The sequence below is a fragment of the Eriocheir sinensis genome, chromosome 35 (genome assembly GCF_024679095.1).
Source record: "Eriocheir sinensis breed Jianghai 21 chromosome 35, ASM2467909v1, whole genome shotgun sequence".
Lineage (NCBI taxonomy): Eukaryota > Metazoa > Arthropoda > Malacostraca > Decapoda > Varunidae > Eriocheir > Eriocheir sinensis.
Window position 1 is genome coordinate 665,643 of NC_066543.1, and position 14,014 is coordinate 679,656.

The 14,014-nt window shown below is 47.8% G+C and overlaps 1 protein-coding gene across 5 annotated transcripts in view; it reads right to left on the reverse strand.

The window, feature by feature from the left end:
- Positions 1-14,014, reverse strand: part of LOC127007226 (beta-alanine transporter-like) — a 65,261-nt gene that overhangs the window by 26,348 nt on the left and 24,899 nt on the right. For 2 of the 5 annotated variants that reach the window (XM_050877935.1, XM_050877930.1), the window contains exon 1: positions 2,030-2,252. The exons of 2 other annotated variants lie outside the window; for them this stretch is intronic. The gene's annotated coding sequence lies outside the window, so the exon portion shown is untranslated. One more of the 5 variants, XM_050877932.1, reaches the window with a different exon arrangement.

Consider the following 14,014-nt stretch of genomic DNA (forward strand, 5'->3'; position numbering starts at 1 on the left):
TCCCTATTTGACTCTTAATCGTTAGCAGAGTATTTTCAACATTTGTCTTTTCTCTAATGAAGGATCTTCGCTTCCTATCTCTCTGTTATACCCAGATCCATTTAGCATCACGTATTGAGGGACTCACAGCTTCCTTTCTTTTCTCCTTACGTATTCTTCCTTTCCAATTCTTTGCCCTCAAGTTCTTTCGTGAAGGGTCATGTTTGAACCGTCTCTCAGGATGTGTACTGAGCATTCTTAACCAGTTTCTTGCGACCACAAACACGGCCACTAAGAACAGGCACGTACGGGGCCTCTCAAAGCTGGTGTGGTGTAGAGTTCGGCCCCTAGGTTCGTGGCTACGCATTCTCCGAGACCCATGCAAAGGAGGAAAGGGAGGAAGGGTGGAGTCATGTGTTGTTTCTTTGACGCGAGACGAACATAAGAGGAAGGGATAGGTGTATGTGTGTGTGTGTGTGTGTGTGTGTGTGTGTGTGTGTGTGTGTGAGAGAGAGAGAGAGAGAGAGAGAGAGAGAGAGAGAGAGAGAGACGCTGGAGATGGTTTGGAGATGTGTGGAGGAGAGATGCTGGAGATAAAAGAAAAAAAGAGCGATTAACACCTCCACTCTCTCTCTCTCTCTCTCTCTCTCTCTCTCTCTTAATTTATACTCTGGAGTGTCATATTTACGCTTTGTTTATGTATATAACTCAGGGCAAAAAATTATTATTATATCATAATTATCATGTTTTCAAACAACCAAGGTATTGGACTCGTGTTGATAGCTACAAGGTTATCAACATAGTCCTTCACAAATCGCTATGTACCTACGATAAACGTGAGCGAGCATAACTTTCCGTGGCTGCCGATTTGCTCTTAAACGGAATTCTAAGCTCAATGAGTCACAGTGAGTTTTCTCTCTCTGGAAATATCATGAGAGAGGGAGGGAGCCGAATTTCCCTGTGAGGGGGTTTAGGTTGGTATTTTAAGACACTCACTTCTCACATCAGCCGTTTCCAAAGGTCAAAGAGGGGGTCAGTCGGGTTCCAATGGGTGTTTCTTCAGGTTCATGGCACAGAAGAAGACTCACACTACCATCAGGGTCATAAAACTACCCCTGGAAATGCCAACACCTCCTACGAAAGCCCTGTCAAATGTGTTCTAGGGCGGCGAAATGTCTTGCAATACGGCCCTTAGTGTTGCTAGAAATACTTCCTTGCAGAAATAAGTCGCTCTGCTGTCCACTACGCATGCATACCGGGGATTACACATATCAATTTGCCTTATTTTGCTATAGTTTGTGCACTTGTGATCTTTGTGGTGGTTGATATTACCAGCAAGACAACAGCACACCAGACCAACAGACCAAACAAGCAAGAACTGAGTGAACACCAACGTTGGGGTTATACTTTCTAAAACTCTGCCCTGTTCGTGTGCTGTAAAGCCTTCTCTTGATTATTAGGATGGTATTACAAGACACTTTGCCATCTCACATCAGCTATTTCTAAAGGTCAAAGAGAGGATCAATCGGGTTCTAATGAGTGTTTTTTTTTTAGGCTTATGGTACAGAGGAAGGATCAAACTACCACCAGGGTCATAAAACTACCCCTGGAAATGCCCACAACTACTACTAAAGCCTTGTCAAATATGTGTTCTTGGGCGGCGAAATGTCTCAATACGACCCTAAGTGTTGCTCTGATGTTCGTGCCATGTATTGGAACCGAAACATGACAAGTAAACGATAGCGGGGAGTGAAATATAGAAACAGTAAGCAAGTTGAACCACTCTCGGTGTGCTATTTTGCGGCTGTGAGCTGATTCCCATAACACTCGACCCAGACCATAATATCCTTGCCCCTAAAGCTACACAGTGCCCGCATTCTTAGTACTCATTAGCAGGACACAGTAAACGACCCTCACTAAGCCCTGGGTGACATCACTGTTGTTACTTATGAGTCAGCCAGCGTGCATAAATCACCCCTTCTTCGTACCATCACCACTACATATACGTCTGCAACACCACGCGGCTACTGCAACACACACACACACTCACCACCTGTGTAGCTACCCTGCCTGGCGCGGGGCTGTCACGCGTGGAGGTTCACAGGAGGCTCGGGGTACGCACCCACACTTACACCACAGCCGCGGCCACACTGACTGACTGACTGAGGCCGAGGAGGAGGCCGAGACGCAGAGTGGGGCGGAGTGCGAGCAGTCAGCGCGCGCGTGTGTGTTTGTGTGTGTGTCGGACTCGCCCCGCCCACCCAAGGCCAACCAAACTCACCTCCCAGACCGTCACGACCCGAGTGGCTGGCGTAGGGGTGGTGGGCGTCCAGGATTTCGCGGCGGGGGTACATCCTGAGGGCGATGCGGTAATCCTGACTTCCTGTGGGGCGAGAGACGGGGCGCGGCGGGGCGGGGCAGAGGAGACGGGCGGCCACACACACACACACACACGCACGTGGCCAACACTGCAACAGGTTAACACAGCGAATTTTAAACCGTGCAAGTCATTTTTTTTTCGGTTAGGCAAGGTAAGGAAGGGAAGAGGAGAGATAAAGAGATCCAAGTCCATCATCTATGCCTACCACTTGAACGGTTTAGTAGGTGCTGGCCACGTGCCTCTCTGACCCAGGAGCAAGGTGTCACGTTCTAGACGGGTGTAATAGAGACAAATGGTACAGTATGTCAACTCGCTTCAGTTTGTCATACTTAAGTTTAAGGAGGAGAGAGATTTTACATGACAGTCTGAATGAATTTAAGTGTTAGACTCTGATCTGTCTCACCACTACCGTAGATCAGTGTTTCTTAAAGTGTGGTCCGCGGACCCCCAGGGGTCCGTGGAATGTTCCAAGGGGTCCGCAGGATAATTTTTAATATCGATTTCAGTCAAATTTTCGGCCAAAACGTCATAAATTCCTATTTTTGTAGCACCAAATCCTGATGGCTTTTTACAGTGGCTAAGTCACATTGGGATGGAAGTAACAAATAATTCAGTTGTAATTTCAGTATATTATGACCTGCAAACACTTTCAAACTCAAGAGGAAAATTATAATAATAAAGGGTCCGCTACATGAGTAATTTTAATAAAAGGGGTCCGCTGCACAAAAAAGTTTAAGAAACACTGCCGTAGATGGATGTTTACAGATGGAAGACGAAGAAGAGCGAAAAGTAAAAAGGAGAGATTAAAGAATAACGATGGAGAGAAAATGAAGAGCAAAATGGAGAGCAAAAACGAGAGAGAGAGAGAGAGAGAGAGAGAGAGAGAGAGAGAGTGGGGACACGAATGGAACCTGTCTTTTTCTTTCATCGTGTTGCTGTGTACAGGAGAATCCAATAATCTCTCTCTCTCTCTCTCTCTCTCTCTCTCTCTCTCTCTCTCTCTCTCTCTCTCTCTCTCTCTCTCTCTCTCTCTCCACTTTGATGCCACACTTCAACTCACACACACACACACACACACACACACACACACACACAGATTACCCCCCCTCCACACACACACACACACACACATGCAGCACACTCGGAATAATGTGACGGAGCATAAATGGAACCTGCACTCCCTTACGCAACACGAGAGAGAGAGAGAGAGAGAGAGAGAGAGAGAAATTAATATACGCTCCTCTGTGCAGCTATTTCTCTAAGCGCTGCAAAATACTCTGTGCGTCTAAATGGTCTCTCTTTCTCCCTTCCGAAGCAAATATAATGTAAGGGCCGCGAGAGCTTATCAAGATCCATATTATTATCAAACATTTCGTCGGTCAACCAAGCACACACACACACACACATTTGACAAGGCTTTCGTATAGGAGTCTTGGGGTGGGGGCATTTTCAGTAGCAGCTTAATGCCCCTTCTTCTCTCCACCTTCCCTCCTTTCCCCCAAACCATTCCCTTCTCCCTTTCCTCACTCCTTCTCTCCCTTGAAACCCCCTTCTCCTCTCTCCCTCCCCTCCCCTCCTACACACTCAAATCCCTTCCCTTCTCTTTACTTTCCTTTTCTTCCCTTTCCTTTCTTTCCTTTCCCTTCCCTTCCTTACCCTTCCTTTCCTTCCCTTTCTTTCCTTTCCCTTCCCTTCCCTACCCTTCCTTTCCTTACGCCTCCCTTCCCTTCCCTTTCTTTCCTTTCCTTTCCCTTCCCTTCCCTACCCTTCCTTTCCTTACGCCTCCCTTCCCTTTCTTTCCTTTCCCTTCCCTTCCTTACCCTTCCTTTCCTTACGCCTCCCTTCCCTTCCCTTACTTTCATTTCCATTCCCTTCCATACCCTTCCTTTCCTTACGCCTCCTTCCCTTTCTTTCCTTTTCCCTTCCCTTCCCTACCCTTCCTTTCCTTACGCCTCCCTTCCCTTTCTTTCCTTTCCCTTCCCTTCCTTACTCTTCCTTTCCTTACGCCTCCCTACCTTCCCTTTCTTTCCTTTCCCTTCCCTACCCTTCCTTTCCTTACGCCTCCCTTCCCTTTCTTTCCTTTCCCTTCCCTTCCCTACCCTTCCTTTCCTTACGCCTCCCTTCCCTTCCCTTTCTTTCCTTTCCCTTCCCTTCCCTACCCTTCCTTTCCTTACGCCTCCCTTCCCTTTCTTTCCTTTCCCTTCCCTGCCCTACCCTTCCTTCCTTACGCCTCCCTACCTTCCCTTTCTTTCCTTTCCCTTCCCTTCCCTACCCTTCCTTTCCTTACGCCTCCCTACCTTCCCTTTCTTTCCTTTCCCTTCCCTACCCTTCCTTTCCTTACGCCTCCCTTCCCTTCCCTTTCTTTCCTTTCCCTTCCCTTCCTTACCTTTCCTCCCACACACTCAATTCCTTTCCCTTCCCTACCCTACCCTTCCTTTCCTTACGCCTCCCTTCCCTTCCTTACCTTTCCTCCCACACACTCAATTCCTTTCCCTTTCCTTCCCTACCCTTTCTTTCCTTACCCCTCCCTTCCCTTCCCTTTCTTTCCTTTCCCTTCCCTTCCCTACCCTTCCTTTCCTTCCCTTTCTTTCCTTTCCCTTCCCTTCCCTACCCTTCCTTTCCTTACGCCTCCCTTCCCTTCCCTTTCTTTCCTTTCCCTTCCCTTCCCTTCCCTACCCTTTCTTTCCTTACGCCTCCCTTCCCTTTCTTTCCTTTCCCTTCCCTGCCCTACCCTTCCTTTCCTTACGCCTCCCTTCCCTTCCCTTTCTTTCCTTTCCCTTCCCTTCCTTACCTTTCCTCCCACACACTCAATTCCTTTCCCTTCCCTTCCCTACCCTTCCTTTCCTTACGCCTCCCTTCCCTTCCCTTTCTTTCCTTTCCCTTCCCTTCCTTACCCTTCCTTTCCTTACGCCTCCCTTCCCTTCCCTTTCTTTCCTTTCCCTTCCCTTCCCTACCCTTCCTTTCCTTACGCCTCCCTTCCCTTCCCTTTCTTTCCTTTCCCTTCCCTTCCCTACCCTTCCTTTCCTTACGCCTCCCTTCCCTTTCTTTCCTTTCCCTTCCCTGCCCTACCCTTCCTTTCCTTTGCCTCCTTCCTTTTCTTTCCTTTCCCTTCCCTTCCCTTCCCTACCCTTCCTTTCCTTACGCCTCCCTTCCCTTTCTTTCCTTTCCCTTCCCTTCCCTACCCTTCCTTTCCTTACGCCTCCCTTCCCTTTCTTTCCTTTCCCTTCCCTTCCTTACCCTTCCTTTCCTTACGCCTCCCTTCCCTTCCCTTTCTTTCCTTTCCCTTCCCTTCCCTACCCTTCCTTTCCTTACGCCTCCCTTCCCTTTCTTTCCTTTCCCTTCCCTTCCTTATCCTTCCTTTCCTTACGCCTCCCTTCCCTTCCCTTTCTTTCCTTTCCCTTCCCTTCATTACCCTTCCTTTCCTTACGCCTCCCTTCCCTTTCTTTCCTTTCCCGTCGCTTCCTTACCCGTCCTGTACTTACGCCTCCCTTCCCTTCCCTTTCTTTCCTTTCCCTTCCCTTCCCTACCCTTCCTTTCCTTACGCCTCCCTTCCCTTTCTTTCCTTTCCCTTCCCTTCCCTACCCTTCCTTTCCTTACGCCTCCCTTCCCTTCCCTTTCTTTCCTTTCCCTTCCCTTCCCTACCCTTCCTTTCCTTACGCCTCCCTTCCCTTTCTTTCCCTTTCCTTCCCTTCCCTACCCTTCCTTTCCTTACGCCTCCTTTCCTTCCCTTTCTTTCCTTTTCCCTTCCTTCCTTTCCTTACGCCTCCCTTCCTTTCTTTCCTTTCCCTTCCTTCCTTTCCTTTCCTCCCCACACACTCAATTCCTTTCCCTTCCCTTCCCTACCCTTCCTTTCCTTACGCCTCCCTTCCCTTCCCTTTCTTTCGTTTCCCTTCCCTTCCTTACCTTTCCTCCCACACACTCAATTCCTTTCCCTTCCCTTCCCTACCCTTTCTTTCCTTACGCCTCCCTTCCCTTCCCTTTCTTTCGTTTCCCTTCCCTTCCTTACCTTTCCTCCCACACACTCAATTCCTTTCCCTTCCCTTCCCTACCCTTTCTTTCCTTACGCCTCCCTTCCCTTCTCTTTCTTTCGTTTCCCTTCCCTTCCACACACTCAATTCCTTTCCCTTCCCTCCCCTCCTCTTCCTCCACTTCAACACCCTTCCCCTCCCTCCTGCCCATCTGCCGTTCCCTTTCCCTTCACCAGGCAAAGAGGCGTGCGGATGAAGGCAACGGTCGCCCCATTTGCCATCATTCCTTTCCCTCGCGTGAAGTGGACGGGATAAGGGCCTCCAAACTGCTGTAAGAAGGATCCATATTCTTAAACGTATCTTGCTCCCATGACGACTATTTCCCAAGGCCTCAGAGAAGAGTAACCAGGTTTTCTTGGGGTGGTTTTCCGTTCAAGATGCAGAAGTCGTGTCAAACTCTCACCAGCATCACTCTGCATCTCTGTTTGTCTGTACATCTGTCTTCTTAAACGTACCGGGCTCCCATTATGTACGACTATTTCCTAAGGCCACAGAGAAGATCAACCGGGTGTTCTTGGGTGATTTTCCCGTTCAAGATGCAGAAGTCGTATACAACTCTCACCAGCATCACAAGACAGTCCATGAAAATCCCAGCAACTTCTACACGAGAGGGGCTTTTCAAACAGGCGAACAGAGGTGCCGATATGTTGACGAATACGGGTTTTCATGGGTGATTTTCCCGTTCAAGATGCAGAGGTCGTATAAAACTATCTCCAGCATCACAAAAGTCCATGAAAATCCCAGCAACTTCTATACGAGAGAGGCTTTTCAAACAGGCGAACAGAGGTGCCGATATGTCGACGAATACGGGTTTTCATGAGTGGAGATTTTCCCGTACCAGATGCAGAAGTCGTGTACAACTCTCACCAGCATCACAAGACAGTCCATGAAAATCCCAGCAACTTCTACACGAGAGAGGCTTTTCAAACAGGTGAACAGAGGTGCCGAAATGTTGAGGAATGCGGGTTTTCATGAGTGGTAATTTTCCCGTTCCAGATGCAGAAGTCGTGTACAACTCTCACCAGCATCACAAGACAGTCCATGAAATCCCAAGTAACTTCTAGACGAGAGAAGCTTTTCAAACAGGCGAACAGAGGTACCGATATGGCCTCACGCACTCCCCTTTCCTCACCCACTCACACCCACACTCTTTCCCTGCCGCCCACACCCCCGGACTGATGGAGGAATTATACACGACGTGGCTAAGTGTGTGGGAAGTAGCCGCTGAGCATTTGTTCCTGTCTATACCATGTTACCAACGCGAGGGAAAGGAGAAGGAAGAAGAGGAGGACGAGGATTGGATGTGATGGAGGAAGGAGCTGGGTTACGGCAAGGTATTAGTATGTTTTGGTCCCATGTCTTGAGGTATTACATTATTTTTATCAGAAAGGGAGAGGGGAAGTGTGATGTGTGGAAAGGGAGGAGGAAAGGGAGAGAAAGGAAGAGTGTTGAAGGGGAAGGAAGGAGAGAGAGGGGAGAAGGGAAGGGTATTAGTAAGGTAAGGTAAGGTAAGGTAAGGTAAGGTAAGGTAAGGAAAGTTAAGGAAAGGAAAGGAATGGAAAGGAAAGGTAAGGTAAGGTAAGGTAAGGTAAAAGAAAAAGAAAAAGAAAAAGTAGTAGTAGTAGTAATAGTAGTAGTAGTAGTAGTAGTAGTAGTAGTAGTAGACGTAATAGATGATAGGTGATTTAGTGTCAGGTAGTATTAGTGATATGGTTGGATGCCACAGTCATTAGCGAACAGAGTTGGGGCTAATGACCTCCAAGCTATGGAGCCCTCCATGATTATGTGTCGGGAAAATAAACATGGGTGGAGGTATCATTAAATTTAGGTAGTAGTAGTAGTAGTAGTAGTAGTAGTAGTAGTAGTAGTAGTAGTAGTAGTAGTAGTAGTAGTAGCAGCAGTAGTAGTAGTAGCAGTAGCAGCAGCAGTAGTAGTAGTAGTAGTAGAAGTAGTAGTAGTAGTAGTAGTAGTAGTAGTAGTAGTAGTAGAAGTAGTAGTAGTAGTAGTAGTAGTAGTAGCAGTAGTAGTAGTAGTAGTAGTAGTAGTAGTAGTAGTAGTAGTAGTAGTAGTAGTAGTAGTAGTAGCAGCAGCAGCAGCAGCAGCAGCAGTAGCAGCAGCAGTAGTAGTAGTAGTAGTAGTAGTAGTAGTAGTAAAAAAGGAGGATTCGTCTGTATTCGACACGATGAAGTGAGGGATCTGACAGCCAGCATGCTTGGGGAGGTATGCCAAGACGTCACTACCGAGCCGGCACTGCTTCCCCTGGACGGCGAACACCTTCGATACAGGACAGCCAATACCTCACAGGAGGCACGGGTTGATGTAAGTGCCCGCGGATTCTGGGTGCGCGGACAGCGGGCGTTCATGGACATCCGCAAATTCGACCCGATGGCTGCCTATCACCGTGAGCTGCCCCTGCAAGCCGCCCACCACAGGAACGAGCAGGAGAAGACAAGGGCATACGGTGAAAGAATCCAACATGTGGATCAGGGCAGCTTCACCCCCCTCGTCTTCACCACATCCGGCGGGATGGGTCCCTGGGCCCAATGCTTCTACGCACGCCTCGCGGAACTAATCTCAGAAAAGAAGCACCAGCCAAGGAGCCACGTTGTCGCCTGGATGAGGTGTCGCCTCTCGTTCTCCCTGCTCAGGTCGGCCATCCTATGTCTCAGGGGCACCAGACACTCTGGCCCAAAAGCCACCACCATCTCCAATATGGACTATGAAGCCACAGTGGTGGAGAGTGACATTAGGGTGGGTCGGGAGTGACTTGAGTAGGGAAGGAAAGGGGGATCTAGACGTAATAGATGATAGGTGATTTAGTGTCAGGTAGTATTAGTGATATGGTTGGATGCCACAGTCATTAGCGAACAGAGTTGGGGCTAATGACCTCCAAGCTATGGAGCCCTCCATGATTATGCGTCGGGAAAATAAACATGGGTGGAGGTATCATTTATGTAGTAGTAGTAGTAGTAGTAGTAGTAGTAGTAGTAGCAGCAGCAGTAGTAGTAGTAGTAGTAGTAGTAGTAGTAGTAGTAGTAGTAGTAGTAGTAGTAGCAGCAGCAGCAGCAGCAGTAGTAGTAGTAGTAGTAGTAGTAGTAGTAGTAGCAGCAGCAGCAGCAGCAGCAGCAGCAGCAGTAGTAGTAGTAGTAGCAGTAGCAGTAGTAGTAGTAGTAGCAGTAGCAGTAGCAGTAGTAGTAGACTAGTAGTAGTAGCAGTAGCAGTAGTAGTAGTAGTAGTAGTAGTAGTAGTAGCAGCAGTAGTAATAGTAATAGCAGCAGCAGTAATAGCAGTTCCCATAAACTGTATCTATAAATAATTTCCTTTAGGTCCACAAAAAAGTACATACGAACTCTGGCGGTGAAGTATTTTGGGTCTCGTTTTATTAAAGTTTAACTAAGGTCTGATTTTCGGCTGGTGCAATTTCGCCTTTTTTTTACTCTTCGTTATTCGGCACAATACCAACGGAGGGAAAAAACCTACAACGCTAAAGTTACGAACGGAGATGTATTGCGAGCGAGAGAAAAAAAAGAATACGTTTTTTTCTACAGAGAGCTTTTGAGGTTCACAGAGAGAGAGAGAGAGAGTGAGAGAGCAAACCAAACAGCTGGGTATAATTCTCTCTCTCTCTCTCTCTCTCTCTCTCTCTCTCTCTCTCTCTCTCTCTCTCTCTCTCTCTCTCTCTCTCTCTCTCTCTCTCTCTCTCTCTCTCTCTCTCTCTCTCTCTCTCTCTCTCTCTCTCTCTCTCTCTCTCTCTCTCTCTCTCTCTCTCTCTCTCTCTCTCTCTCTCTCTCTCTCTCTCTGTGTGTGTGTATGTTATTGTTTATTTATTTATTCATGCTATTGTTTATTTATTTTATTTATTTATTATTTATTATTCATTTTTTTGTGTGTGCGTGCGTGCGTTCGGGCGGGCGTGTGTGCCTGTGCGTGTGCGTGTGTATGTGTGCGTGTGTGTGTCACTCCCCACTACTACGACGACCACAACCCAGCAATTATACTTCATCACACCACTTAAAATAATTTAGTAATACAACCCTTTCTAAGAACCCCAAGTCCCCCTCGTAAGGGCCAGTAGGGCACGAACCTCAGACACACCAAACACTCAGCGCATTCACGTCACCCAACAGATCACTTGCAGGCAGGGAAGAAAAGGGGACCAGGAGGAGGGCAGCAGAAGTTGGGGGGAGAGAAAGCAGAATGTGGAAGGAAAGTAGAAGCAGGTGGGCAGCAGAGGAGTAATAGATGGGGAGGGGGAGGCCACCTGTTGTTTTGTGTGGCGCTGACGACACTATCTCCAGGGCTATATAAACAAATGGCAGCGTTTAAATGATCGTCAAGAGAGTAGGATCTGACACCATGACGCGTGGGAGGGTTAGCTGAACGAACGGACTTGATTCCATAGTCCCTGGGAGAGCGAGATAGATACATATGGAGTAAGTGTGGAGAGAGGTAGATACAGATATGAATAACGGGAGGGAGAGAGAGATCAATAGAGGAAGGAAGAGAAAGGGAGACAAATAAGAATACAGGGAGGGAGAGGGCGATAGAGATGGAGAGAGGGAAGAAGAGAGAAAAATAGATATGAAGAGAGGGAGGAGGAGAGAGATGAAGATGGATATGGACAAAGGGTGGAAGAGAGAGGTAGAGAGAGGGAGGGAGAGGGTGTGATTTCATTGGAAGGGGGAGAGGAGGAGGAGGAGGAGGAGAAGGGAGGGTGTAGTGTGTCTGCCATCGTTTGTGTTGCAATTAATAACACTCTCTAAACGTGTTATAGTCTCGTCGCTTAAAAATACTGCCTCGATTACTCTCTCTCTCTCTCTCTCTCTCTCTCTCTCTCTCTCTCTCTCTCTCTCTCTCTATCTCTCTCTCTCTCTCTCTCTCTCTCTCTCTCTCTCTCTCTCTCTCTCTCTCTCTCTCTCTCTCTCTCTCTCTCTCTCTCTCTCTCTCTCTCTCTCTCTCTCTCTCTCTCTCTCTCTCTCTCTGTATCCCGTCAAGTAGAATCCAATACCTCTGGAGGCGCTGCAGGCCAAACGCGCTCAGTCAAATATTAAACTGATACACACTGCTTGCCTCCTTCTCTCTGTGTGTCTGTCTGTCTCTTTGATGATGTCTGCCTGTATGTCTGTATTCTTCTGTCACTGTTTATCGGCACTTACAGGGACTTATCATACAATATTTCAACGGCTAGATTGTTCATATTTTTCACGTCGCATCCTGGACGAGGTATAAAGCGGACTAGCAGCAGCAGGATGTCGACAGGCCTGAAGAGAGCGAGCTTACAGTATTCATCTTTACACGAGTGACCTTACAGTTATTGCGTGGGATAATCCGCCTAACTCCCTCCCTCCCCAAGCCTTGCCTCCCTCCACCCGTGTCGCGCCTCACCTCTCCAGCGAAAAGAATGAAACGGAAACTCGCATATTCCACCTCCCCCCCTAACTTCCACCTCAACCACTGCCTTCATTTCCCGCCACTTCTATCACCAACACACACACACACACACACACACACACACACACACACGAGGTCGTTATTCTGCATCAGTGTCATAAGACTCGTGGGTCGCGTCCATGCTAACTGATACATGGACTCTCTCTCTCTCTCTCTCTCTCTCTCTCTCTCTCTCTCTCTCTCTCTCTCTCTCTCTCTCTCTCTCTCTCTCTCTCTCTCTCTCTCTCTCTCTCTCTCTCTCTCTCTCTCTCTCTCTCTCTCTCTCTCTCTCTCTCTCTCTCTCTCTCTCTCTCTCTCTCTCTCTCTCTCTCTCTCTCTCTCTCTCTCTCTCTCTTCCCCCTCACCCCTTGCATTCCCATACCTTTACGCCCTCACTGCTTCCACCTCACGCCCTCCCAGAATATCTACCTCCTTCCATCCTCCCTTTCCTCCTATCTCCTATATAGTGATACAGATGAGCAAAACACGACGCCCGGAGTGGAAAAACTAGCAAGAGAAAAAGGAAATGAAAGGAATAGTGGAGAAAGGAAGTGAAAAGGGACCGGGAAGAGAAGCAGAAGAGAAGAAAAACGTGAGAAAGCAACAAAAGAAAAAGAGAAAGAAACTGAATATGATTTGATACAGTAAAGCAGAATGCGACGCTCGGAGTGAAAACAAAAGCAAAACAAAACTAGTGAGAGAAAAAGGAACAGGATTACGTAAGTGCCAGATCGAAGAAACAAGAGAGGCGGGAAGTGGGAGTGGACTGGACAGTTTAAAGGGAAGGTGACGGGACAGGGAAGAATTTATGGACGGCGGGGGACTAGGGGAAGACAGATGACAAGGGTAGAGGTAAGTATAGGCATAGAAACGAAAAACTAGGCATATTTTTTTTTCTCTATCAGCTTCTATGCCCTGGATATCCCCAAGATCCTGTGCTAAGTTCCTGTGCTAAGTCTGTGTGCTACGCCTGTGTGCTACGTCTGTGTGCTACGTCTCTGTGCTAAGTCTGTGTGCTAAGTCTGTGTGCTACGCCTGTGTGCTACGCCTGTGTGCTAAGTCTGTGTGCTAAGTCTGTGTGCTAAGTCTGTGTGCTACGTCTGTGTGCTACGTCTGTGTGCTAAGTCTGTGTGCTACGTCTGTGTGCTAAGTCTGTGTGCTAAGTCTGTGTGCTAAGTCTGTGTGCTAAGTCTGTGTGCTAAGTCTGTGTGCTAAGTCTGTGTGCTACGTCTGTGTGCTAAGTCTGTGTGCTACGTCTGTGTGCTAAGTCTGTGTGCTAAGTCTGTGTGCTAAGTCTGTGTGCTACGTCTGTGTGCTAAGTCTGTGTGCTACGTCTGTGTGCTAAGTCTGTGTGCTAAGTCCCTGTTCTAAGTCTCTGTGCTAAGTCTCTGTGCTATGTCCCTATTCTAAGTCTCTGTGCTAAGTCTCTGTGCTAAGTCTCTGTGCTAAGTCTCTGTGCTAAGTCTCTGTGCTAAGTCTCTGTGCTATGTCCCTGTTCTAAGTCTCTGTGCTAAGTCTCTGTGCTATGTCCCTGTTCTAAGTCTCTGTGCTAAGTCTCTGTGCTATGTCCCTGTTCTAAGTCTCTGTGCTAAGTCTCTGTGCTAAGTCTCTATTCTAAGTCTCTGTTCTAAGTCTCTGTGCTAAGTCTCTGTGCTATGTCCCTATTCTAAGTCTCTGTGCTAAGTCTCTGTGCTATGTCCCTGTTCTAAGTCTCTGTGCTAAGTCTCTGTGCTATGTCCCTGTTCTAAGTCTCTGTGCTAAGTCTCTGTGCTAAGTCTCTGTGCTAAGTCTCTGTGCTAAGTCTCTGTGCTATGTCCCTGTTCTAAGTCTCTGTGCTAAGTCTCTGTGCTATGTCCCTGTTCTAAGTCTCTGTGCTAAGTCTCTGTGCTATGTCCCTGTTCTAAGTCTCTGTGCTAAGTCTCTGTGCTAAGTCTCTGTGCTAAGTCTCTGTGCTAAGTCTCTGTGCTAAGTCTCTGTGCTAAGTCCCTGTTCTAAGTCTCTGTGCTAAGTCTCTGTGCTATGTCCCTGTTCTAAGTCTCTGTGCTAAGTCTCTGTGCTATGTCCCTGTTCTAAGTCTCTGTGCTAAGTCTCTGTGCTATGTCCCTGTTCTAAGTCCCTGTTCTAAGTCTCTGTGCAAAGTCTCTGTGCTATGTCCCTGTTCTAAGTCCCTGTTCTAAGTCTCTGTGCTAAGTCTCTG